This window comes from Carassius auratus, chromosome 29 (assembly GCF_003368295.1).
Source record: "Carassius auratus strain Wakin chromosome 29, ASM336829v1, whole genome shotgun sequence".
Classification (NCBI taxonomy): domain Eukaryota; kingdom Metazoa; phylum Chordata; class Actinopteri; order Cypriniformes; family Cyprinidae; genus Carassius; species Carassius auratus.
In genome coordinates, this window is record NC_039271.1 from 21,311,089 (window position 1) to 21,335,388 (window position 24,300).

Sequence of the window (24,300 nt, forward strand, 5' to 3'; positions counted from 1 at the left end):
AGCTAAAATTGTGATTACTTTTGATTGGCACCTTAAACTTCAGATGACCATCCTGCTGAAATTAAATTGAGCTTTTATTAATTACAACATAATATGACTGGTGAAAGTGATGTAATGATAAATCTACAGCTTAATCTAGAAACCCACCATTATCGTCTTTTGACACTTTCTTAAAATTCTACACATTATTTTTTGTTGATTAGGAATGATGACATTTGAGTTTGTAAGTTAACAAAATATTTTTCCCCTATGTGACATAATATGTTATAATATTACAGCATCAAAGAAATGATACAGCACTCTCACTAAAATCTATAAAATTATGTGTCCATCATGCCTTCTGCACAGCTGACAGAACAAAAAAGGTGGCATGAATTAATGATAGCTAACCTGCAGATAGAAAACCTGCAGGAGAAGATTTAAGCACTGACCAAAGACATAGTGATGTGTCGTTCGTGAACGAATCCTTCTTTGTGAACGAATCTTTTAGGTGAACGAATCGTTCTCGTTCACGCAATCCACTGACTCATATTTCTCATTCACTGAAGTTCCTCCCTCCACAGCAGCGCGGCGCTATTAGCAGCACATGTGCAGCTCGGTGAACCGGGTAGCTCCCTGAACTGTTTCATCCTGTCAAAGAGTTACTCAACCTCGAGCCAATAGCCTTCGAGTATGAGATGTAACGGAGCATGTGATTTGTTGAATGTAGTGATCGAATAAGCCCTTCACTGAACAGTTTCATATGAGTCTGAACGAGATCTAGAGAATCTTATCATTCGTGAACGAGTTGAATGATTTAGTACATCTCGTTCGTGAATGAAATGACTGACTGGTACCCATGTCGTTTGTGCATGAGTTGAATGATATAGTACATCTCGTTCGTGAATGAAGTGACTGAACTGGCACAAATGTCATTCGTGAATGAATTGAATGAACTGATACGTCGTTCGTGAATGAAATTAACTGGTACATTATCTCGTTCGTGAACGAAATGAATGAGAGTAAACTGGGTTAGTCTGCCCTTTAGCATTTCAATATCATAAAATGCAAAGTGCAGTTATAGGTACTGTGCACATACGCTTGTTTTTATATTTAGCATACAGAACTCCACGTTTAATCCCCGTTTTCTGAATGTGAATATATAATATACAAACTCTCTGACCAAACAATTAAAATGCTAATTAGGCAAGAAAACCTTGTGCTTTGTTCATCTGAACAACTAAATTAGACTTTATATATTGAATTCGATTATGCAATCATTTTAATAAAGCCAGATCAGTTTTTGTAACAAGTGTATACGTTTGTTGACTTGATACATAACACATAATACACTCTTTTTTGCCACCTGCTGGCATATTTTGTGTAATACGAAGAAATGATCACTGAACGAATCAGTGAACAATTCTGAACGAATCATTTTGGTGAACGAACTGAAAATGAACGAATCTCTTGAAAGAATCATAATTTCCACCACTACAAAGACAGAGATTACTTGGAGCTGGCCTCAGGTATGGATAAAGGGTATTATCAATGTTAACATCTTAAATTTCAAAGTAAACCACTTTAAAAAGGAATGTTTAGTACTAGTGTTCATGTAACACTGTGGCCCTACTGTTTTTAACAGTGTTGCTGTTGTGTGAACGTCCACTAGCCTGTGTTTCCTTTGTCTGTATTCTCTCTTTAAAGCTGCAGTAGGGAACTTTTGTAAAAATATATTTTTTACATTTTTTTTAAACCTGTCATCATGTCCTGACAGTAGAATATGAGACAGATAATCTGTGAAAAAAATCAAGCTCCTCTGTCTCCTCCCAGTGGTCCTATTGCCATTTGCAGAAATTAATCCGCTCCCGGTAAGAAATCAACCAATCAGAGCTGCGGTCCGTAACTTTGTTTGTGTTCAAAATGTGGAAAAATGTACATAATAAGCGAGTACATCATGAATCCATTTTCCAAACCGTGTTTTTAGCTTGTCCTGAATCACTAGGGTGCACCTATAATAAGTGTTTATATTCGGATTATTTTAGATTGCTTCGGGGGTACCGCGGCGGAGTAACCCAGTACCTTTGTGATTCTTCATAGACATAAACAGAGAGAAGTAGCTCCGGCTACAATGTTCTTCCGCAAGACGCAAGCAGTTCTGTTTATTAACCGCTAGAGCGTCAAAAGTTCCCTACTGCAGCTTTAAAGTCAGAGTAAAGTCAATAAAAAATACGTTTTCTGAGTTTATCACACCACAGAAAAATTAGTTATTAACCACCCAGCCAAATTTTAATGTTAAAAAAGGTACAAGGTAGGTACTAAGTAGACATTGAAAACAAGCGCATCACAGCATATTTTCGCAAATAGACGTCAGTTTTGCCTCACTGATGTGTTACATTTGACTGCTTCAGTCACGGAAAATGAAAGAAAAACACTAGTTTAAATATTTAATATATTTAATATTCACAGATGAAAGTTTGGTATTTAAAAAGTTATGTGCATTTATTAGAATTAATTCAAGCAGGATAAATGTCAAGCCTGTGCCTGAGTCTGTGCTTATATTTTCTAAGCTACATGGTATTAAACCATATTTAAGATTTGACACATTTAAAAGGTGTGCAGTATTATTTATATATTAATTATGCGTTATATTATTCAAAAGAAATTGTGGTTTACTTTGCATCGGAGCATTAAAAGTGGAGCCTATTTTAGAGGGGTAGGCTACATGGATTAATATGCAAAATGTCAATATTTTAATATATCATGCCTATATTTTTATTTATATTTTAAATATAAATATATTTTTTCCTTTAATAAAACAACATGCATTTTTGTTATCCGTTACCTGTCCTTTATTTTGACATAACTTATTGGGAAAAAGACATTTGTCTGTAAACTGATTAAGAAATTGTTGCATGTTTAAATGTGAAGCACTGTATAATTTCGTTCCCATTATTTAGGCCTAATTTGCCTAAAACAATAAACAAATAAAATTAAACCGGCACGATTAAATCTTTGAAACTCTAAAGAATTAATAAAACGTCCTCACGATTAAACTCAAGTTCTCTCATTATAATCAACAACAGTCACACGATGTAAAAAAAAGCTTTAGTAATTGACAACTTAAGTGATTTTAAAGGGAACCTTCTTTACTTGCTTTTAAAGTAGGGTAATATCATATGGCCTAAAAAAATATCCCAGTTTTGTTTTTTTTGTTTTTTAGAAAAAAAAGTCTGATTTATGATTTAAATCGATTTTTAAATCAATATTCAAATGACGAAGAAATTTTACAAAGCAAGTTTTAATATAGTTCTTTATCATTAATTTAGCAGTCAAATTTATAACTGCAACAAGATGATTAAAAAAAAAACAGTACTGTTATACCTAAATGCTGGAAAGACATTTTTATTATTATTATTTTTTTAATACTAGCCCATCATGCATCTAACCATCCGCAGTGAGTCAGTGTCATGGACGGAGGACCTGTTAATATATTTTCTAGTTTATATTTCCATCTTGTTATGCCGCTGGTTTAGATATTTTTTTTTTTTTTTTAGAACTTATTTGTAAATAGAGCAGAAACTTTCTGTGTGTCTACACCGGACGCGAAAGTTGTCATCTGTGCCCCACAGCGAAAAGTGTGTCTAAACTTGATGACATCACACTATAACGTCAAATCATCTGAACACAGTGTCAGAACATTTCATCATAAACAGAACGAGCATCAGTTCACTGATGGGGATCGTGTCCAGTGTATCCATCACTGTGTTCTGCTGTCTTTTGTTGGATCGTTCCACTTGTGTGGAACGATCTTTTTATTGTTTTATTTTACAGCCCTGCTTGTTTTAATGTTTTTATTAAATATCTGTATTGACTGCATGGTCATATTATCGAATTATTTACTGCCATGCAACCTACAAAAATAAAGCTTGGCGAGTCCATGAACGAGCATTGCTGCAGGGTGATTTTTGGCGGATGTGCTGTGCTTGTGTTCCCGTGGTCGTCTTCATTTCGTTAGGTGAAACATCTCTCTCACTCGCAGCAGAGTCTGTGAGAAGCAACAACTTCCCCTCCGCGCAAACTGATACCAGAAGCACTCTCCGCCTTCACCCAGTGAATAAAGTATTTCAGTATGTTTGAAATGTTATGTTCATAACAAAGCATATAAAATAATAATAATAATTTAAAAAAATAACAGGAGAGTTTCAAAGTGGCTTAAGCTATGTGTAAACTTTTTCCCTATATCACATGCCAAACTAATAACATTGTAAGCATTAGCTACATCTTTAATTGCTGCTTTCTGCTGTGAAAATTTTGTTTGTAATGAAAATAACATCTTTGTCAGTTATTTTATCTAAACAGATCGATTAACTTCTTCGGGTCTCGAGGCTTCACTGTCTGCGGTTTGACTTTACTGAATCAGATTGAGGCGAATTTATTGATCATGAGCCCAACATTTAGCAAGGCAGGAAAATTCTAACGGAGGGAAGACGTATATCATTGAGCTAATGCTGTTAAAGAGAGAGAGAGAAGTCTAGGACTATTCTTAAACTTGGAGCTCATTATATTGAAGTACAAATCCAAACACCAGAAACGTTATGCATTTTATGAATAATGAAATGTTATGAAAATTATGAATTTTATTTATTCACATGCTGTATGGCTGAAATAATATTTTAGTTCACAACTTTAAGTTCCGTTGTTTAAAAAAATGCTTTATTGGCTAATGTTTCATAAACCTTCAGTTGTTATGCTCTAAAATCCATGCCATTATTAATTTCACAGTATTTTTACCACCTAAATGACTAATCTTTAAAGTCACAATTCTATAATGGTTAAAATTACTCAGGCCAATGGTATTTTTGAATGACATTATTTTATTATTTATTTTTTTTTTAATAATTGTAGCCTACATAAATAGGTAAAGCAAAACAAATATTCGGAATGTCCCTTATTTTTCCCTTGTTTTCTTAAAGAATAAACACATATTTTTTACAAGAATAAACATGATAACATATTATTAATTAATAAAAATAATTTAAGCAATTAAAACCTTTTTTTTAACTTAAATTTAAATATGCTACTATTAAACTAACTTTAAATTCTCAAGGAGTTTAGAAGTAAAAAAAAGTTCTAAATGATTATGATAATTTGATTTTTTAAAATGAACAATTCCTGTATAAAATGGGACAGCAACCTAGTGTTTCTCAACCTTTTTTTCCAGCGGGCCGCACTATGGTCTAAGTGCAAGTCGCATATAATTTACATATTACGTCAGCAATACAAACCAACCTGATTTATAATATTATAGCCTAACTATTATGATATATAATCTATTACATTCATTGAAATAAGCAATTCTACCCCCCATAAATAAAACACCTGATGCTGTCGGGAGCTGACCAATTTTGTTAGATTCAGCTTGAAAGGAGTAACAGCACAAAGAAGTTGTGATTGTAACGCCTGTGTTATACTTTCCGCATGAGCAATCCGGACGCGTACATGGCCAGCGCGGACGCAGACTTCTTCAATTTATACTTCTGAATGCGCAGGCTGATTGCCAGCTCTGCAATTGCCCAGAATAATTGCACATCGCTGTCTTTATATTCTTTTATTGACGGATTGCACAGGTTCGAGTAGCAATGAGCTTCTTCACTCTGCTGCACATGTGCAATTTTGTTTTTGAAGCCTACTGATCACGGGCACCTGTCCGCGCGGTCGTCTGCTAGAGCCTCTGCACACACTCTCCAATGACGATTTTTACGTCACGCCTACCTAGCGGTCCATAGCGGACTCGCGGACGCAGAAAGTTTGACAGAGGGTTTAAGATGCAGGCTTGCATGACCTGATGCGCAACATTTCAGAAAATGTGCGTTCACAAATGTAGCCTATTTTGATCCAAATATGAAAAGCACTTTTGAATTTAATAATATGAGGTTCTCTCAGGAGATGTTTTGCCATATTTCTTCAATTAAGGATTGCTACGTAGTGTACCATACCAACGTAGTGTATGGTACACTCAAATTGTGAAACTCATGTATTAAATTCAATGCACACAGATTGAAGTAGTCTAAGTCTTTAGTTCTTTTAATTGTGATGATTTTGGCTCACATTTAACAAAAACCCACCAATCTCAAAAAAGTAGAATATGATGACATAACAATCAGCTAATCAACTCAAAACACCTGCAAATGTATCCTGAGCCTTCGAAATGGTCTCTGACAATCATTGACACCCTTCACAAGGGTTAATTTCCAATAAGCTGGCTGTTCATAGAGTGCTTTATCCAAGCATGTTATAACAGAAAGTTGAACAAAAAAGTATGGAAGAAAAAGATGCACAACCAACCGAGAGAACCACAACCTTATGAGGATTTTAGAGAAATCACAGGGAATGCACTGAGGCTGGGGTCAAGGCATGCAGACATGTCAAGGAATTTGGTTACAGTTGTCATATTCCTCTTGTTAAGCCACTCCTGTACCACAGACAGTGTCAAAGGCATCTTACTTGGGCTAAGGAGAAGAAGAAAAAATACATTTTCAGATGAAAGTAAGTTTTTTATTTCATTTGGAAACCAAGCTCCTAGAGTCTGGAGGAAGGGTGGAGACGTTCATGGCACAAGTTGCTTGAAGTCCAGTGTTAAGTTTCCACAGTCTGTGATGATTTGGGGTGCAATGTCATCTGCTGGTGTTGGTCCAATGTGTTTTTTGAAAACCAAAGTCCTGCACCAGTTTACCAAGAAATCTTGAAGCGTTTCATGCTTCCTTCTGCTGACCAGCTTTTTGAAGATGCTGATTTCATTTTCCAGCAGGATTTGGCACCTGCCCACACTGCCAAAAGCACCAAAAGTTGGTTAAATGATCTAGTTGTTGGTGTGCTTTACTCACCAGCAAACTCACCAAACCTGAATACTGTTAAGAATCTATGGTGTATTGTCAAGAGGAAGATGAGAAACAAGAGACCAAACAATGCAGATGAGCTGAAGGCTACTGTCAAAGAAACCTGGGCTTCAGACCACCTCAGCAGTGCCACAAACTGATCACCTCCATGCCACGCTGAATTGACGGAGTGATTAAAGCAAAAGGAGCCCCTACCAAGTATTGAGTATATGTACAGTAAATTAACATACTTTCCAGAAGGCTAACAATTCATAATTGTTTTTATTTTTATTATTGGTCTTGTGAAGTATTCTAATTTGTTGAGATCGTGAATTGGTGTGTTTTTGTTAAATGTGAGCCAAAATCATCACAATTAAAAGAACCAAAGACTTAAACTACTTCAGTCTGTGTGCATTGAATTTCTTTAATAGATAAATTTCACAATTTGAGGTGAATTGCTGAAATAAATTAACTTTTCCTCTAAATTCTAATTTATTGAGAAGCACCTGTAGACCCTGGCTTTGGTTGTTCAGCACACAGCCACTAGATGGTGCTGCTAGCTTGTGTAGGTCTGTGCCGAGGAATTCATGCAGTATTTAAGTTACTTCCAAACTGTAATACATTAAAGATTACTTGTGTTGTAGAAAAAATTTATAATTTACTCTTTCTTATTTACTTAGACATTCTTAGACAATTAGTGGGTTTTCATATATTTTTATTTTTCCTTTTGAATTTAACTTGTGTTTCTCTCTCTCAGTATGTATGTTTGTCACCTGAAATGCAACGAAGACATCACACAGTAAAACAAAGAGCCTTTGAAGTCTTAAGTGCGGGCAATTTACTCAGGAAAGATCAGAGGGGTTAGCCATAAATAAATACCTTTGACCTCAAGGGTGTGAAGATAATAAAAGCCCAGGGGGTTAGGAGGACCATTGTGTTTTCTGAAAACAGCTAGTTTTGGTTTAAGTGGAAATTTACAGAGAAGGAGCCTTGTAAGAAGTGGGGGTGATAACAGTATAATAAGGCTGTCTGTTTTCAGTGTGTTTCAGGTTTGTTGTGTTTCAGGGTAACTGCTGAAACAGTGAACGCACCTCTTTAAGGAAAATAAACTTCTTTCCTTAAATAGAATTTGATTCCTTGTCTCTTACACTGAGATGCTATTTGTTAGTAATTGTTTTTGCCATAACAATTTGGTGTCAGAATAGTGGGATCTCACGGTGGTTTCTTCTGGTCCTGAGCGGATTTGACGAAGTGATCATCTCAGAGCACCAGGCTCTGGTCTTACCTCGAAAATTGAGAGAGAAGAGCCAAAGATGAGATCAGAAAGAACCCGGTGGCAGTAAAAGCATCTCAGGTAAGAGACTGTAAATTGTTTATTTTGAGTGTTGTAATTCGATATGACTATGTGTGAACCATAGTGGCTGGCCATCGCTTTGGTGTGAGCAGAGAAGGTTTTCAAGAGGCAAATTGTAACATTGGGAAGTCGTGTCAATTTTATGCCGAAAACTAGCTTGTAGGTGGACGGAAGAGCCACAGCTGATTAGGTGAACTAGAATCATTCAATCGAGAGCATTTTTGCTAACCTTGCCGATTTGAGGTGACAAAATCGGATCTGTTGAAGACGTTTTTTTCCACCGGAGCAAAATGCTACTAATGAAAAGTGTGTTTGTGTTTTCCAATATGCACCCAAGATTGGGTCAGCACCTCCGGCTTATAAACATCACTACCCTGTGGCAGAGCTGACAGCCCTGAAACTGGACCATGATCTCGACTGCTCTCTGTTCTAAAGACCAGCACAAAATGCAGCACGAGTTGCAGCGAGAGGAGCGCGCACAGCGGCAGAATCAGCAGTGAACATGACGAAGAACAGGGCGTCTTCGGGAACGCGTCTGAAATTGTTCCCAGCACAACTGATTCAGAAAGACCAAGCACCAGCAGGCCGAGAGTGAAAAGTGGAAAGATCAGCGTCACAGCTCCAAAAGACACAGTGCCGAAAACATAAGAGCTCCGATGGTCGAAGTTGCGGGTCCAGATGGGCCAATGCTTTTTTTGTTTTGTTTTGTTTTTAGAGCTTGGTCAGCGATATGAGAGACGTGATGGCACATCTCATGTTACCAGATCCGCAGGACATGAGCGAAAGGTTTGCGAAAGAACAGCTTTTACTGTGCCAAGAGTTCAGCCCGACTCCACAAGAACTGAGACGAATGCTGGGTGTCCAGCAAAATGGGTCCAGCAAACGGGCTTAAGTTGAGCGGAAAACTGGCGACAACGGACGTGAGACGTGTGCACACAGACTGGGGCCATGCAAGCAACATGTTGACTCAATAACCACAACTGTTTTTAGCAATAACACTCAATACTGCTCAAACACATTCAACTCCATCAGCTCCGTATACAAGACTGAACTGCACTACAAAAAACCCGCGCTAACCCCCAAAATGGTGCTCTTCGCACATGCGCGGAATATAAAACATAACTTAACAATCTCCTCTTTTTTTTCTTTTATGCAAAACTAGTTAACAGAGATTTAGTTTGAATGACTAAACACTGACAAAACATAAGAAAATCATTGTTAGATGATTTTAGTCTTTAAGTTGGCAAACGCCTGTGCTCAGAGCTTTCAAAAGGCCAAGTGCAGATGCTCCTTTTTTTGTTAAGCAGTTAGCTAGCTGCTCTTTGGTGGCTGACCACAAGATCTGCTGAACAGTTCCAAAGTGTATGAGCTCCTTCATACTGCTGATTTCTAGGCGCAGTCTCTTTACGGTGACAGATTTTGTAGATTTGAGAGCATCGAGAAGGGAATGATTGTCTGTTATACACACAATGGGTAAGTTTTTGCATGAGCAGTCACCAGTGGTAATCTCAGAGTAGAGTGTAGTGAAAACAGCACTGTCAATCCCATCTGCAAGTGCCAAAGTCTCTCCTGCTAAGGTACTCCGTACAACTCTCCTGATGCGTTTTGACTGCCAGGATATAGGTGAGAATTTTCCATTTTCTCCCAAAAGAATGATGAAATGTCCACCCTGTGTCCCGCCATCTGAAAGGCTTCCCATTGAGGAATCACTGTACACCACTAATTTAATAGAACTGTCTTTCCCTAGGTACTGGAACCTCAAGGTAACCTCTTCTGATTTGAGTTTTCTGATGAGTTTATTTGCACGATGCAGGGTCTGAACAGTAGCATGTTTTGTGTTAGATGCCAAGATGGATATGTCACACATTATGTCCAGTCTGCTTTGCCTGGCAACCCACAATATTTGTCCAATCTTTGATTTCAGCATGTCCATCTCAATGTCTGTCAGTGAAGCTTCACGTTGTCTTGCTCTGGTAGAGTCCAATGGAATGGGTCGCAGATTTTTTATGTACGTTCCTTGTTGTACATGTATTTCATTCTACAGAGAGTGTACTTCTATTCCAATATAGTTGTAACTGTCATGCTCTTCCCGTCCAACTTGAAAGGCATCTTTCAACTGAGGAATGATATTTGTGGAGAATGCATCTGTACCACCCCAAATAAAGTCATCCACGTGAGATGCAAGAATTCCCATCACTTTGCAGGAATCATCCAGCCAGTAAAATACAGCTGGATCTACCTTTGACACTGTAGCACCCAGTTGTTGCATTGTGTCTTTCACCCTATTATACCAGAATAAAGAAGCATCTGTTAAGCCATAAACACATTTTTTTTACTTCCATATAATTTCTTTGCTCTGCGCTTCTTTTGGTGGCCGAATGTAAATGTCTCTGGTTAACTCTTTACCTTGTAAAAAGGCTGCTTTAATGTCCATGGAGTTTAGATGCCATTTTTTCTGACATATAACTGCCATGATCATTTTTAGAGACTCTGAACTAGTCTTTGGGAAGGTCTTGAGTGTTTATTTCTTCAAAGCCTCTCGCAACAAGTCTAGCTTTAGGCAGAACTCCAGCAGTTGTTTCTTTTAGTGTGCACACCCATCTCGTGGAGATGCACTTCTGTCCTTCATCTTTCACTTCTTCAAAGACGTCATTTCTCTTCCAGGTGTTGAGTTCTGTATTTTTTGCAGCAATGTAGAGATCATCATGTAATATCATTATATCATCCTCATTGTAGTCAGTGCTCAGCTTAGAATGTTCAAATGGAATCGCCTGAACACTGTCCATCTGTCCAAGATCGACTGATCCAGTTGTCTCAGCAATTTCCTCAGGCTCACTGTACTGCAAATTATACCAGTTCTTGTGCTTTCCAGTAGCCTTTCCTGCTCGGCTGAGGATTTTCCCAGTGTGGGTTTGTCCACTTTGATTGTCTATGTATTTCACCGTTTGGCCAATTTTTAGTCTTAGGCCTTCACAGCTAATGGATGAGTGTGTTTGTGTTATCTGGGATTGATCAAGATTATCTCCTCCCGGCAGCATTGATGTATGAGGTTCACTGTCATCTTCAGCATTAGTAGGTCCATCATTTTCTGGTGTCACTTCCTCATTTTCACTTTCAGTGTCACTGAGATCTGCTGCTGGCGTTACTGTAGGATTTTCGTATGTTTTCATTTGTTCTCTTTCTGTCTTCTCCAGTTTTGTTTGCGGATCATCCACCTTTCTTAGTCTAGACTGATGCACCCTAACATAGGTTCCGCCATGCCTGACAAATACCACCACACCATCTTGGCCTATTACCACACCTGGACCTTTCCACTCATTACAATCTACTCGCTTATAATACACTTTGTCCCCCGTTTCATATTTGTCATGAATGGGCCGCAGTTGCTTACAAAGCGCTCCTCTGATTCTCTCTGAGCAGTCAGCATCTGTGAATGCTTTTCTCATTGCATGTAGTGTTGTGATTTGTTTAGCTATCCAAGTACTCTTACTTGTTTTCATAGCAGGGGGCTTATCAGTGAGGACTGAGATTTGGGTTCTGCCCAAACACCAACTGGTAGGGACTATAACCATGGACATTGTGCAGAGAGTTTTTTGCCATTAATGCCCAATCTAGAGCTGTCTTCCAGTCACAGTTGTTGTCCCTCTTCACTTTCAGCAAAATTTCAGTGAGGGTCTGATTGTGCCTTTCTAAAAGGCCATTGCTCCATGGACTGTATGCTGCAGTTGTTTTAACTTCAATGTTAAACTTTTCAGCCATGTCCTTCATGTCATCATTGTTAAATTCACCTCCGTTATCACTAAACAGTCTGCATGGAGGACCATGAACACTTATCCAGCAGTGAATAAAGTGCTTCACTATCTCTGTTGGGTTCTTTGTGGTGACAATACTCCCTGTACTGAAGCGTGTGAAGTGGTCAATAGCGTGCAAATACCATACTCCTGGCTCAAGCTCATGTAAGTCCACAGCCACAGTCTCATTATAGGCTGATGCCATAGGCAAACCCACTACAGGCTTATGTTTTGGCTTGCTGTATCTGATACATGTATCACAGTTTTTAACAATGTTCTTGAGGATTGTGTTGCTTTCATCATCACGATTACCTGAGCAGGCCAGTAATTTTTGCAGTCTATCAGCTGAAGCATGTCCAAATTGTCTGTGTAGTTTCAACAGTACTCTCTCCTTTTATTTTGTTGTCATGTTTTCTGTCACAGCAAGAATTTCATTTTCCTTTTGTGTTTTGCTCTCACTTGTCTCCTTTTCACCCAGATGACTGTCATCTCTTAAGTTCACACAATAATGTCCTGAAGATGTCAGTTCAAGCTTAACAGGTTGTTTAAACATGGTTGCTTTGTCATTTGCAATGTCCAGAACTGCACTTGCTCTTTTCAATGAAGCCTTGCTTAAGAGCATTGGTATATCTGCAGGAACAACTTCTGTCTCTATTTTGCACTTGGTATGTCCTATTTTAACCCCTTACTAGTAACCCCCCTTTTTTGGCATGGAGACCGAAATTACATACCCAAAATAAAAAGGTTTCTGCTCATGATTCTTTCCGACTAGATACATAATCAACCTTTGTTCACAAAGCTGACACTTTAAAATTTACTGTTCAGGAATCAGAATCACTCAGACTGTTATGATAATAGAGATATATAAGCTCAAACATAAAAACAAAAATAAAAATATAAAAAACATATGTTTTAAATGTATTTAAAAAAATGTTGATGTAGGAAATGAGTTTGAAAACACAGTGTAGCTAAGGCCACAAGTCTTCCAAACCTTCATAAAAAATTTCATAATCGAATCTGTAAAACGGTGAATTTTATGAAATATTTTCTAAGGCCATGTCATGTGTGTTTTTAGAGAAGGCTAATCAGATTGATTTATGGCACTTGTCATCTCTGTAAGATCTCACATGTAAACATTCCTGTGCTCTTTGTGTATGTTTCATTGTTGAAAGCTGCCCGATTCATTATTGTATTGTTCTCACCAAACGGTTCTTTCACACCTCCGCCAGGTATGACACATTATCCGCATTATTCTTTTATCATTATTCTTTTGTTTTTATTCCACCTTTATTAGCCTTGATTGTGGTTTTTCAGGCTTTACAAAGCAACAAAGCAGCGATCTCACTTCAGTCTCTGTTTGCATTTAGCCCTTATTTATCAAAAGTCTTACTATAAAAATACAACAAAACATTTTCTTACGACCTTACGTGAATTATTGAGACAAAAATGCATTATGAAGAAGAAAAGCACCTGCTATTAGTAGCATTGGTGCTAACGTTAGCATCAAGCTACATCAGACAATTTATGAAATTATTAGTACACTTTTACTAAAAACTCACTTTAAACCCCGTTCGAGTGTTTATAATAACTTCCTTTAGCGATCAGGGGTGGAATTTGGTCGTTTACTGTTGTAAAAATATGTTATTTGTAGCCTTTTTCATCGCTGCACAAGTTAGCATTTCCGATGTACATTTTCGATTTTTTTTATAAAAACGCCCCAGATCTCAAGAAATTCTCATACCAAGCTTTACTATCGTAATCGCGGGTTTATTATTCGGATATTTTGTGTGTACAGAGGTGTTTCAGTGTTGTTTTGGCCAGATAACTACCAGGAAGTGTGCAGGAAGCATGTGACACGATGGGGCGGTTACACTCTCAGATTGACATTTGGGAAGGCCCAATCGGAGTCTGAGACACACAGCACGAGCTGCCGGCACAGCAAACACATACACAGATCGCTGGGAGAGGCTGTTTATCATCTGATCGCGTAAATCCGTGCAAAATGAATAGAAATGATGATTCTGTCTGAAGAAATATGAAGTAAACATCAGTAAATATATCCATATATCTCCGCAGATATGCATCTTTGGTCTATACATCCTTATTGACGCTGTTCAGTGAGTCTATGTGAACACAAATAAACCGCTTTTGACGTGGCTGAATATGAGTGAGTTGTGAATTTCTATTCAAAATGTGGCATAATACGGATTTATTATTTTGCACTCCTGACATAAATCACTAAATATCTGTCACTGCAACAATGTTTTATCAAAATATTGGTCAAAAAGTTTGTCCAGATGAAGTAAGACAGTGATGTTTAATGTGCTGTGAAAGTGAAACAATAATAAACTGGGGCCGTCAGCGATGTTTGCACGTAAAGGGGTTAACTGGAATGGTGACTTTCCTTGTGGAGTGAATAACTTTGCCAACACCAAATCTGAAAGGTCTTGAACTTTATTTGTCATCTATTTTCAGGAACTCACTCTGTGGCAGCCCACTTGTATAATCATCAAGCCATTTTTCTCCACACACTGTTCTTGTACAGGCTGTGTCAATCACAGCTGATCCTAAAGCCTCCACCATGAAGATTTCTGTGTTAGACAATTATTCATTTGAAAACAAAGTGATGTTGCATTCTTCAACATTATCTTTAAGTCCTTCATCTTTTGTCAATCTTACATGTTCTTTTTTGTTTGGACAGTCCTTTGCCCAGTGATAAGTGCTTTGGCAAATTGCACATTTTGTTCTTCTCCCATATTTATCAATGGGGTTTGTGCCTTGAGCCACGGTTTGTGGTTGTTGTGTGGTGTTTGACTTATTTCCCCGTTTACCTGAGTATCTCCTGTAATAGGCAGTGTCACTATCTGCACTCTGCAGTGCACTGTCGCCCTCTCGTGGTGAAGCAACGTTATCTCCAAAAATTATTTTCAAGGCTGATTTCATATCAATGTAACAGAAATGAGTCGAACCAGACAAATTAAAGAGTCTAAAAGCTGTGTGCATTGAAACACGAGAGCTGAATTCCTCAGGAAGTCGTAACTCAGTTCGAGTGCCACAAGAACCAAACAAGATGACCAACCAACTTGTTCACACAACAGCTTTGAACATTAACACCACTAGAGCAATTATTTACAATTTCAATTCAAAGAAGAGAAATTTGGTGTCAAATTTGTTGTTCGTAATTGAAATGCAACGCTGGACATCACATGGAAACCCATGAGTTAAACACTTACATTGACTTCCCCCCCACCTAGCAGAACAAGACTGAAATTCCTAAGGTGGGGGAAGGGCTTTAAACCTCTATCTTCACAGAAAAGTCCTTTGCCAGAGAATGCCAAAGAAACTGCTTTTGTACATATCTATGGACCAGAATGAACTCAAAAAGACTCATAAATGAATCAGTCCATCGCATCACTCCATATTCATTTATGTGTAACCCACACATTTGACTATCATGTTATAATCACTTATTGTGTATGTTTTTTTAAATAACTATGGTATAGCTGAAGGGTACATAGTCGTGTTTGATATGTGTGTGATTATATTTTCTTGCTTGATATTGTCCTGACAATCATTTATTTGTAAAATATATCATAATCTGGTAATAGGAATCATGTCCGAAAATTAGACCCTGCAAATTCGGACCACATGCTTGGTAAGATAAACAAATGATTTACGATACCCCCGAGCCAAGACAATATCTGATTGGTCAAGACAATATTTGAGGCGTGGCCAACAGGCCTCTTTAAATACTTTGGACACCATGAAATCTTGCTTTTAGTCTGTTTTTAGTCAGCTTTTTAGTCTGCTATTAGCCATGTCTGTTTCTAGTCTCTAGCTATGCTTCTGCTAGCTTGTAGCTCCTAGCCATGCTGTGTAGTCATCACCGTTCTTTGAGTGCGGTTCCAGCGTGCCTGCCTGCTGCTACTATGCCACTATGAGAAGGAACACAACCTAGTCTCGTCAAACTTTATTTTCTTTTCCGTTTGAGAGTTTCGTGTTCTGAGTTAAGTTTTGTAACGTCGACCTCGTCTGTGCGTTTCAACTTCAACCAGCCACACAACTCCAGCTTCAGCCAACGCCCAACAACCACGGGCTTCCCAAGACGTCACTTCAGCGACTGAACTTCCAGCCAATCAACGACCTCGGGAAAGCCCTTTCACCGAGGCTCCCTCTTTCACAGGAGACGCAAGTAACATTACCTCCAGACTGTGACCTTTGCTGGTGTATCTAATATAATTTTAACCTCACTGAGGAACTCAATGCGAGGGCTAATTACGTGATTGATGGTTGTTCATGTCTATGCAATTTAACGTATTGCTGTGAACTTGGGATTCCATATTTCCATTCTCTTAAACTCATCTTTCCCTAACTTTCGATCTTCCTGCAACTTGTGTGAATGTGTGTGTGCGTGCGTTTATGTGTTAGATTAGTTTATATGTCTTAGATTTATCTAATAAAGCCTTATTCATATTGAAAAGAGAAGTATCTTGTGTTTTGTGCTTACAAGTTAATGCCTTAAACTGCCGATCTTGTTACTGTGCTAATTGATAGTGTTTCACTATAGTTTGGATATTAGTATCTGTATCAGCGCAGATTTGATGTTAAACGGCTAGTTCACTGAATCGCAGGGCGTCTCCGTGACCAGCCGTGAAACAGTGATTCTGTTCAAATTCCCTTTAAAATCTTAAATGATTCCCTTTGAGCTAAATAGACCTGTTTCCTTTACATCAACGAAAGAAACGCTGGGGCAAGCTGTAAGCGCTAACTGTTTATCTTTAACGGTAAGTCCGGCAGTATCTAGTAGCTTGAAGGCTAGTACGGCATCTGGAAGCTCCATTTTGAACTTACGTAGCCTGTTGTATCGATGTTCGAACTCAACGATGTATTCCACCATAGAAACGCCGCTTTCTCTTGTGATCCGGTCGAACTCCGTGTACGCCTCATATTGTCGATCTTTTTCTTCTTTTAAAAACACAGAGTCCAATTTCGCTATAAGTGTTTGCATTCCAGTGTCTGCATTTAAATCCTCAGCGGAAATTTCCAGTGCACTCTCCCTTGCTCTGCCCGTTAGTGACAGGGTAACTGCCAAAGCTTGTTTCTTTTTGTCCAAGTCGGTGACGCGTCTCCAAATTTCAACCTCATTTTTCCAACTTTCGTACGCCATCTTCTCGTCAAACGGCGGGGGATTTTTGTAATTTCCAGCAGCAGCCATCCTCTGCTACCAATGTTGACTCAATAACCACAACTGTTTTTAGCAATAACACTCTTTACTGCTCAAACACATTCAACTCCATCAGCTCCGTATAGAAGACTGAACTGCACTACAAAAAACCCGCGCTAACCCCCAAAATGGTGCTCTTCGCACATGCGCAGAATATAAAACATAACTTAACACAACAAACCATACAGGAAAAAAGTGGAAAATTTCACTAATGCAGTAAGAGCAGAAATGTCCTTAAAATTAAGATAAAAGATTAAAGAGACGGAGAGCAGGACGGAGATGGTCCAGTTTGAGGAGGTCAGTGGCTGACTACGAGAAAGGGAAGTGAACATTTATTTCTAACACGCAAAACACGCACAAACACAAACACATACACTGATTTACTGTCTACTATCTGCAATGAAGAATCTGCTTGCAAATCTTTGTGTGTTTTGAACAATGTTGTGAATGATGAAATTTTGAGCAGTGTTTCTGAAGAATGTCTAAAACTGTACAAATGCACAGGATTTTCTCAAATGCCAAGATAACCAATAATAGCAGAGGGAGTAATAATTAACTTTTAAGTCGATTCCGGAGAGTGCCAGAGCACTTTACGACCATGTGACTTGCCATGTGTCCCGAAAATGACAGAAAGTGTATGAAAGCACTTCGGCTTAAGGCCATTTTGATCCATAATCTAATGGCCAGAGATTTAATGTGTGAATTAAATTTGACCCTCAGTGCTGATTCCTATGTAATTAGCATTGAGGAAGCACCACAAATGACATGTTCTAAATTTGAGCCGCAGTGGGCTTACGGATGGTAGATAAAATAAGTTGATTGGGCAGAGATGATTTTGAAATTCGCTAAGGATTGAACAACACCAATCAACACAAGAGTTTATGAACCTTGATAAAATGCATTGCACGTCACATGCTGTAGTTGAGTGAGACTCAGAGTATGAAGAAACTTGGTTTAGTGGTGTGGAGAATGGAAGTGTGAAATTTGACAAGATCTTCTGGACAGAGAATGTGTGTGTGCTTTCTGTGAGTTTGAATGAACAACAATTACAGTGTTATTTAATGAGAGAAGAGAGTGTTCCCCACCTGTCTGTGTTGAATGTCATAAAGCAGCAGTGGAAAGATTTAGGGCTTTTTTGTGAAAAAGTGCCTACAGGCCACAGACTGGGTTGAAGTTGATACAGACATAGCACAAAGCAAAAGTGTTGGAGCATTTCAATCAAACTGCGATTTTGTTGTACAGGTTTTGAGAACTGTTCTGTTGTGAAGAATGATGTGCGTAAAAAAATAAATAAAAATGGGGTGGGGGCTATTTCTGCCTCAGACATTGATATTTCTTTGGCAGAAATACTGCACTGTATGAGAAATGGGTGCGGGCCATAAAAGAGGTCCCAAAACCAGTTACAAAGAAACTGATGCTGTCATTCTTGGGGATGTGTGCTTACTGCAGAACATTCATCCCTAACTATGCCATTTTTGAGCAGCCTTTACAAGCCCTAACGACAGGGAAAAGGCTGAAGTCAGGTGACAGACTTGACTGGACAAGCCATGCTGAGGAAGCATTTGATAACATGAAAGTGCAATTGACTCTGGCTCCAACGTTAGGCCTTCCTATCATAAACTCCCCGCTTGTACAGATGGTTGATGAAAAGAATGGTTTTATGTCTTCTGTTCTCTTGCAGACTCATGGTGACAGACTGCGACCTGTGGCCTATTTTTCAACTAAACTTGATGCTGTAGCTGCAGGACTTCCACACTGCCTGAGAGCAGTGGCAGCGGCTGAGCTGGCTGTGATGGCCTCATGATAATTTGTAGGCTACTCTGATTTGACTTTAATGGTTTAACATACAGTATCCATTATTTTGCAAGAGCAGAAAACGTCACATTTGTCTACAGCCCGATGGTTGAGGTATCATACGATTTTGTTGGACATGCCAAACATAACTGTAAAACTATGCACAACTTTGAATCCTGCCACCCTTCTGCCCACACAGGAGGATGGCGAGGAACATCACTGTTGTCTGTCAGCACTCGAACAGGTGTGCACACCACGTCCAGACCTTTAAGACTTACCACTTGATAATTATGAAAATGTCCTGTTTGTGCATGGGTCTACCTCGAAAGATCCACAAACGCCAGAATAAAGTGGGTTATGCTGTAACGACTGAATTTGAAACTCTGAAAGTCTGACAAATTACCATCGCACTATTCTGCGCAGGCAGCAGAACTGGTTGCATTGACCGAAGTGTGTAAACTGACAGCAGATAAATGGGTGACGATATGCACAGACTCGCGATACGCTTTCGGGGTCAGAAAATTCTTGAAATTAGAAGGGAGGCCGATACTAAACGTGTCTCTAGTATCGGACCTGCCCGAGGCTATTCTATTGCCAGACAAATTTGCAATTCGTTAGTGCGCAGCGCATACTAATGATAAAAGTTTAATTTCAACAGGAAATGCTAGAGCTGATACTAGAGCTGATATGGCTGCAGATCAGAATGAAGATAATAGTAAAAGCGCCACTTACTCACAAGTTGACATTAATCTTTACATTTCTCCTTGTTTACAGAGCATGCCGTTTTCCCAAACATTTCCTTTTTTTAAACATTATTCTAAGTTGACACATGGGTTAGACCTTGTATTAAAAGGGGGAATGATTGCACAGATGAAATAATTGTGGTTTACCAAGGGCTTCACAATATTCGCTGAGAATAAAAAAAAAAAGATGTGTTATCTGTTATACACACAATGTGGCACAAGGTGTCAAAATGCAACTGGTATCCCAACCAGACCTAGAAGGGCCGTTTGAGTACACATTGTCAATGAGGCAATAAAACAGGTGGGTCAGTTCTTAGGAATTGATATGAGAACACATTGCGCCTTACACAATGTGCCAGCGGAGGCGCTATTGAACAGGAAAATCAAACGGTAAAGAACAAATTGGCAAAGTGTTGTGAGGAAACTGGACTCTCATAGGTGAAAGCACTCCCAACCATGTTAATGTACATGAGAATGAGAAAGACAGTCAAAACATATTTGACCCCATTCGAAATTCTCTTTGGAAGACCACCATTCATGGGAATAGAAGGGGGAAAACACAGGCTTCCATCAACAGATGTGTCTGAAAATGAAATGTTGAATTACTGCAAAGAAATGTCTTGTCTGTTATCCAACATTTCTGTTCAGGTGAAAGCTGGCCAGAGGAAGGTTGCTGAGACGTTTCTGCATAAGATCAGGCCGGGGGATTACGTGGTAATTCGTGACCTGAGGAGGAAGAACTGGAGGGCGAAACGGTGACGAGGGCCATTCCAAGTTTTGCTGAGAACACACACGGCAGTGAAGGTGGGAGAGAGAGCTACGTGGGTGCACACCAGCCACTGCAGGAGGGTTCCGCCCATATCGGAAGGGCAACAGGAGGAGGAGCCTCAGCAACAACAACAACAACAAGTTCAAGAATAAGCCTCAAGATCGAGCTCAAACACCAAGTGCAAGAGCAAGGTCACTCAGAAGGAGTGATAAGGCCGGTGAGCAGAGTAAAGCCATTTGTGCAGCCACAACAAGAGACATTGCAAAGAGCTGCAATCACTAGACAAGATGGATAGTTCAAGACCGTGGTACCCATTCAGACTGCCAGGAATGTGTGGACTTTGTAAGACTACATTCATTTTGACTTTGCAACAATTGAACCCATGAGAGAGGCCGTAAGAGAACCCGAGCGGACTGACAACCTGTGGGCCGGATGGGTTTATGTCTTTGTGGGGAGGATGGATGTACTGGATAATTCAAACTGTTCTGCCAATTGTAGTGATAGGAATTCTGATCATGTTTTGCTTGCAATGAATTATGAGATGTATTTCCAGCTTAGTACAGAGATAGGTCAAGGCTGGGACACCCATACAAGCAGTAAAACTGACCACTTATCCAATAGATAGTGAACACAATTGTGATGATTATGAGAGTGACGAGAGTGACAACATTTACACAAAATGTTAAGATTGATCAGGTATACGAAAGTCAGACATGAGGAGTATAACTGTGATGAAATGACTTGAAACAATTATAATAATTTACGTTTTCGATATTATAATCATGTGTGAGTTTGCATAGAATTAAAAACAAGTGAGTTTTTAAGTTGTTATAATCAAAACTAATGTTAATCCAAATTGTTTATCAGAGAATGATAAAGAGGAGGAATTCTTGTAAAAAAAATTATATTTTACTCTTTCTTATTTACTTAGACATTTAGTGGGTTTTCATATATTTTTATTTTTTCCTTTTGATTTAACTTGTGTTTCTCTCTCAGTATGTATGTTTGTCTGCTGAACATGTATGTTTTAACTGCTGAAACAGTGAACGCACCTCTTTAAGGAAAATAAACTTCTTTCCTTAAATAGAATTTGATTCCTTGTCTCTTACACTGAGATGCTATTTGTTAGTAATTGTTTTTTGCCACAACACTTGTTACTGTCATTTAAAAGTAATTCCTTAGCTTACAATATTACTGTATCAGAATTGTAATGTGTAAAATTATTCCTGTATTACTTATGAGTTACTTTCACCAAAATAACTTGGGAAGTTTTTAGAGTACCATCAGCTCAAAATAAAGGGAGGGGGTGGGGGGTGTTTGGAGTAAACAGTTTACAATTTACTGTTTACCGAACCTGTTTATTTATTTATTTTTGCTATCTAGTTATTTTTATGCTATTTAAAAAAAAGAGGCTTTAACTGGCTTTATTGGCGAAATGCGCTGATATATATATCGTGCACCCCTAATATATTATGGTAAAAGTCACATTACATTGTAACATTGCAATCTAAATACAAATATATATAAAGCAGACGTTATAGTTAAAAATGAAAATTATTAAAAACCACAGACTGAGTAAAAAGCTTTTTTGATTACCCCATTACACTTTACAGTTAGTGCTATCATGCAAATACACTTATAGGTTTAAAATTCTACATATGTCACATTTATTGTCTAACTATAAATATTTCAGCAAAATGTATACATTAAAGTTAATTGCGCACCTATTTCATTGTGCTCTGTATGTTTGGTGTGCATGCATGTGGCAGCGCTCGTTTCCATTGGTTTATTAACATTTACAGATGGAGAATATACCTGTGAAAAGTTATGCATTAAGGAAAACATCATATCTCAAACACATTATACATTATACAGCCTTTCTGTCAAAGCATCTGACGCGGCAAGCACCAGCCGCTTTGAACTGAAACTAAAAACTATAGGCTACTAGGAGAGAAATAAAACGCAGAAATAATTTAAATGCAAAACAAACACCACACGCAGCTATTGACTGACATTGATTCATTAATGTTTTTTTCTTTTCTTTGAACAATGAAATTTCTGGCTAAAAGTGTGTTGTAATGCGAGCGTTATAGATCATGTATAGTAGGCAGACATCCAAAAGGCCCCTTTTGCCGCCGTGGGCGTCTGTGAAATGCATTTGCAGCTTTTTACCAACCACTGAGTGGCGTTTTAGCCACAATTTATCAAACAAGTGCCGCAAAGCACATTTTTGCAAATAGACGTCAGTTTTGCCTCCTGATGTGTTACATTTGATGGCTTCAGTCACGGAAAATGAAAGAAAAACACTATAGTCAAAATATTTAAAATATTTAATATGTAATATTCACAGATGAAAGTTTGGTACTTATGAAGTTATGTGCATTTCTTAGAATGAATTCAAGCAGGATAAATGTCAAGCCTGTGCCTGAACCTGTGCTTATATTGTTTAATACCATGTAGCTTAGAGAATTTTTTTTAGATTTGTTACATTCAAAAGGTGTGCAGTATTATTTATATTATATTAATTATGTGTTACTTTATACAAAAGAAATTGCGATTTACTTTGCATTGTAAAGCCTAAAACAAGAAACGAATAAATTAAACCTGCACGATTTAGCTAAATCTTTAAAACTCTTAAAGAATGGATGGATTAATAATCCAACCTCATCCATATACATTTAGCTGAAGCTTTTATCCAAAGCGACTTACACTTGCTATATATGTCAGAGGTCGCACGCCTCTGGAGCAACTAAGGGTTAAGTGTCTTGCTCAGGGACACATTGGTGTCTCACAGTGAATTTGAACCCGGGTCTCTCACACCAAAGGCATGTGTCTTATCCACTGCGCCAACACCACCCCATATTCAAATGACAAAGACATTTTTCAAAACAAGTTTTAGTATAGTTATAAATTTATAATTGAGACAAGATGATAAAACAAAACTGTAATGTTATTACCTCAATGCTGGAAAGACCTTTATTTTATTTTATTCAAATTTTTTTATTTGTTAAAACTAGCCCATCAGCGTTAAGAGCTGTTCAGATTAAACTGCAGCTCCATAGTGAGTCAGTGTCATGGACGGAGGACAGAGCAAGTGTAAATATATTTTCTAGTCTATATTTCCATCTCATTATGCCCGCTGGTTTAGTTTTGGTTTTAGTTTTTTAGTCACTGTCTGTGTCTACACCAGACACGAGAGTTGTCATTCGTGCCCCACTGCACTAAAAGTGTGTCTAAACTTGATGACATCTGAACACAGTTTCAGAACGTTTCATCATAAACAGAACGAGCATCAGTACACTGATGGGGTTAGTGTCCAGTGTATCCATCTCTGGGTTCTGTTGTCTTTTGTTGGATCGCGCCCCTCGTGTCCGGTGTAGACCTGGTGTGCGTTTTTTATTGTTTCATTTTACAGCCCTGTTTGTTTTTAATGTTTTTATTAAATATCTGTATTGACTGCATGATCATATCATCGTATTATTTACTGCCATGCAACCTACAAAAGTAAAGCTTGGCGAGCCGAGCAACGAGCATTGCTGCAGGTTGTTTTTTGGCGGATGTGCTGTGCTTGTGCTGCCGCGGTCGTCTTCATTTCATCGGGTGAAACAACTCTCTCACTCGCAGCAGAGTCTGTGAGCAGCAACAACTTCTCCTCCGCGCTCAGAGCATTTGATCCGCGCTCACTGATACCAGAAACACAGCTCCACCTTCACTCCGTGGATAAAGTACTTTAGTATGTTTGAAATTTTATGTTTATAACGTAGCCTA

At 38.5% G+C, this 24,300-nt stretch overlaps 1 protein-coding gene and 1 long non-coding RNA gene across 4 annotated transcripts in view; one reads left to right on the forward strand and one right to left on the reverse strand.

Moving 5' to 3' along the window:
- Positions 1–24,300, reverse strand: part of LOC113048374 (NACHT, LRR and PYD domains-containing protein 3-like) — a 165,367-nt gene that overhangs the window by 58,919 nt on the left and 82,148 nt on the right. The gene's annotated exons all lie outside the window — the stretch shown is intronic.
- Positions 7,599–21,621, forward strand: LOC113048388 (uncharacterized). Its single transcript, XR_003276473.1, has 2 exons — positions 7,599–8,211; positions 20,412–21,621. It is a non-coding gene; the product is annotated as an uncharacterized LOC113048388 (long non-coding RNA).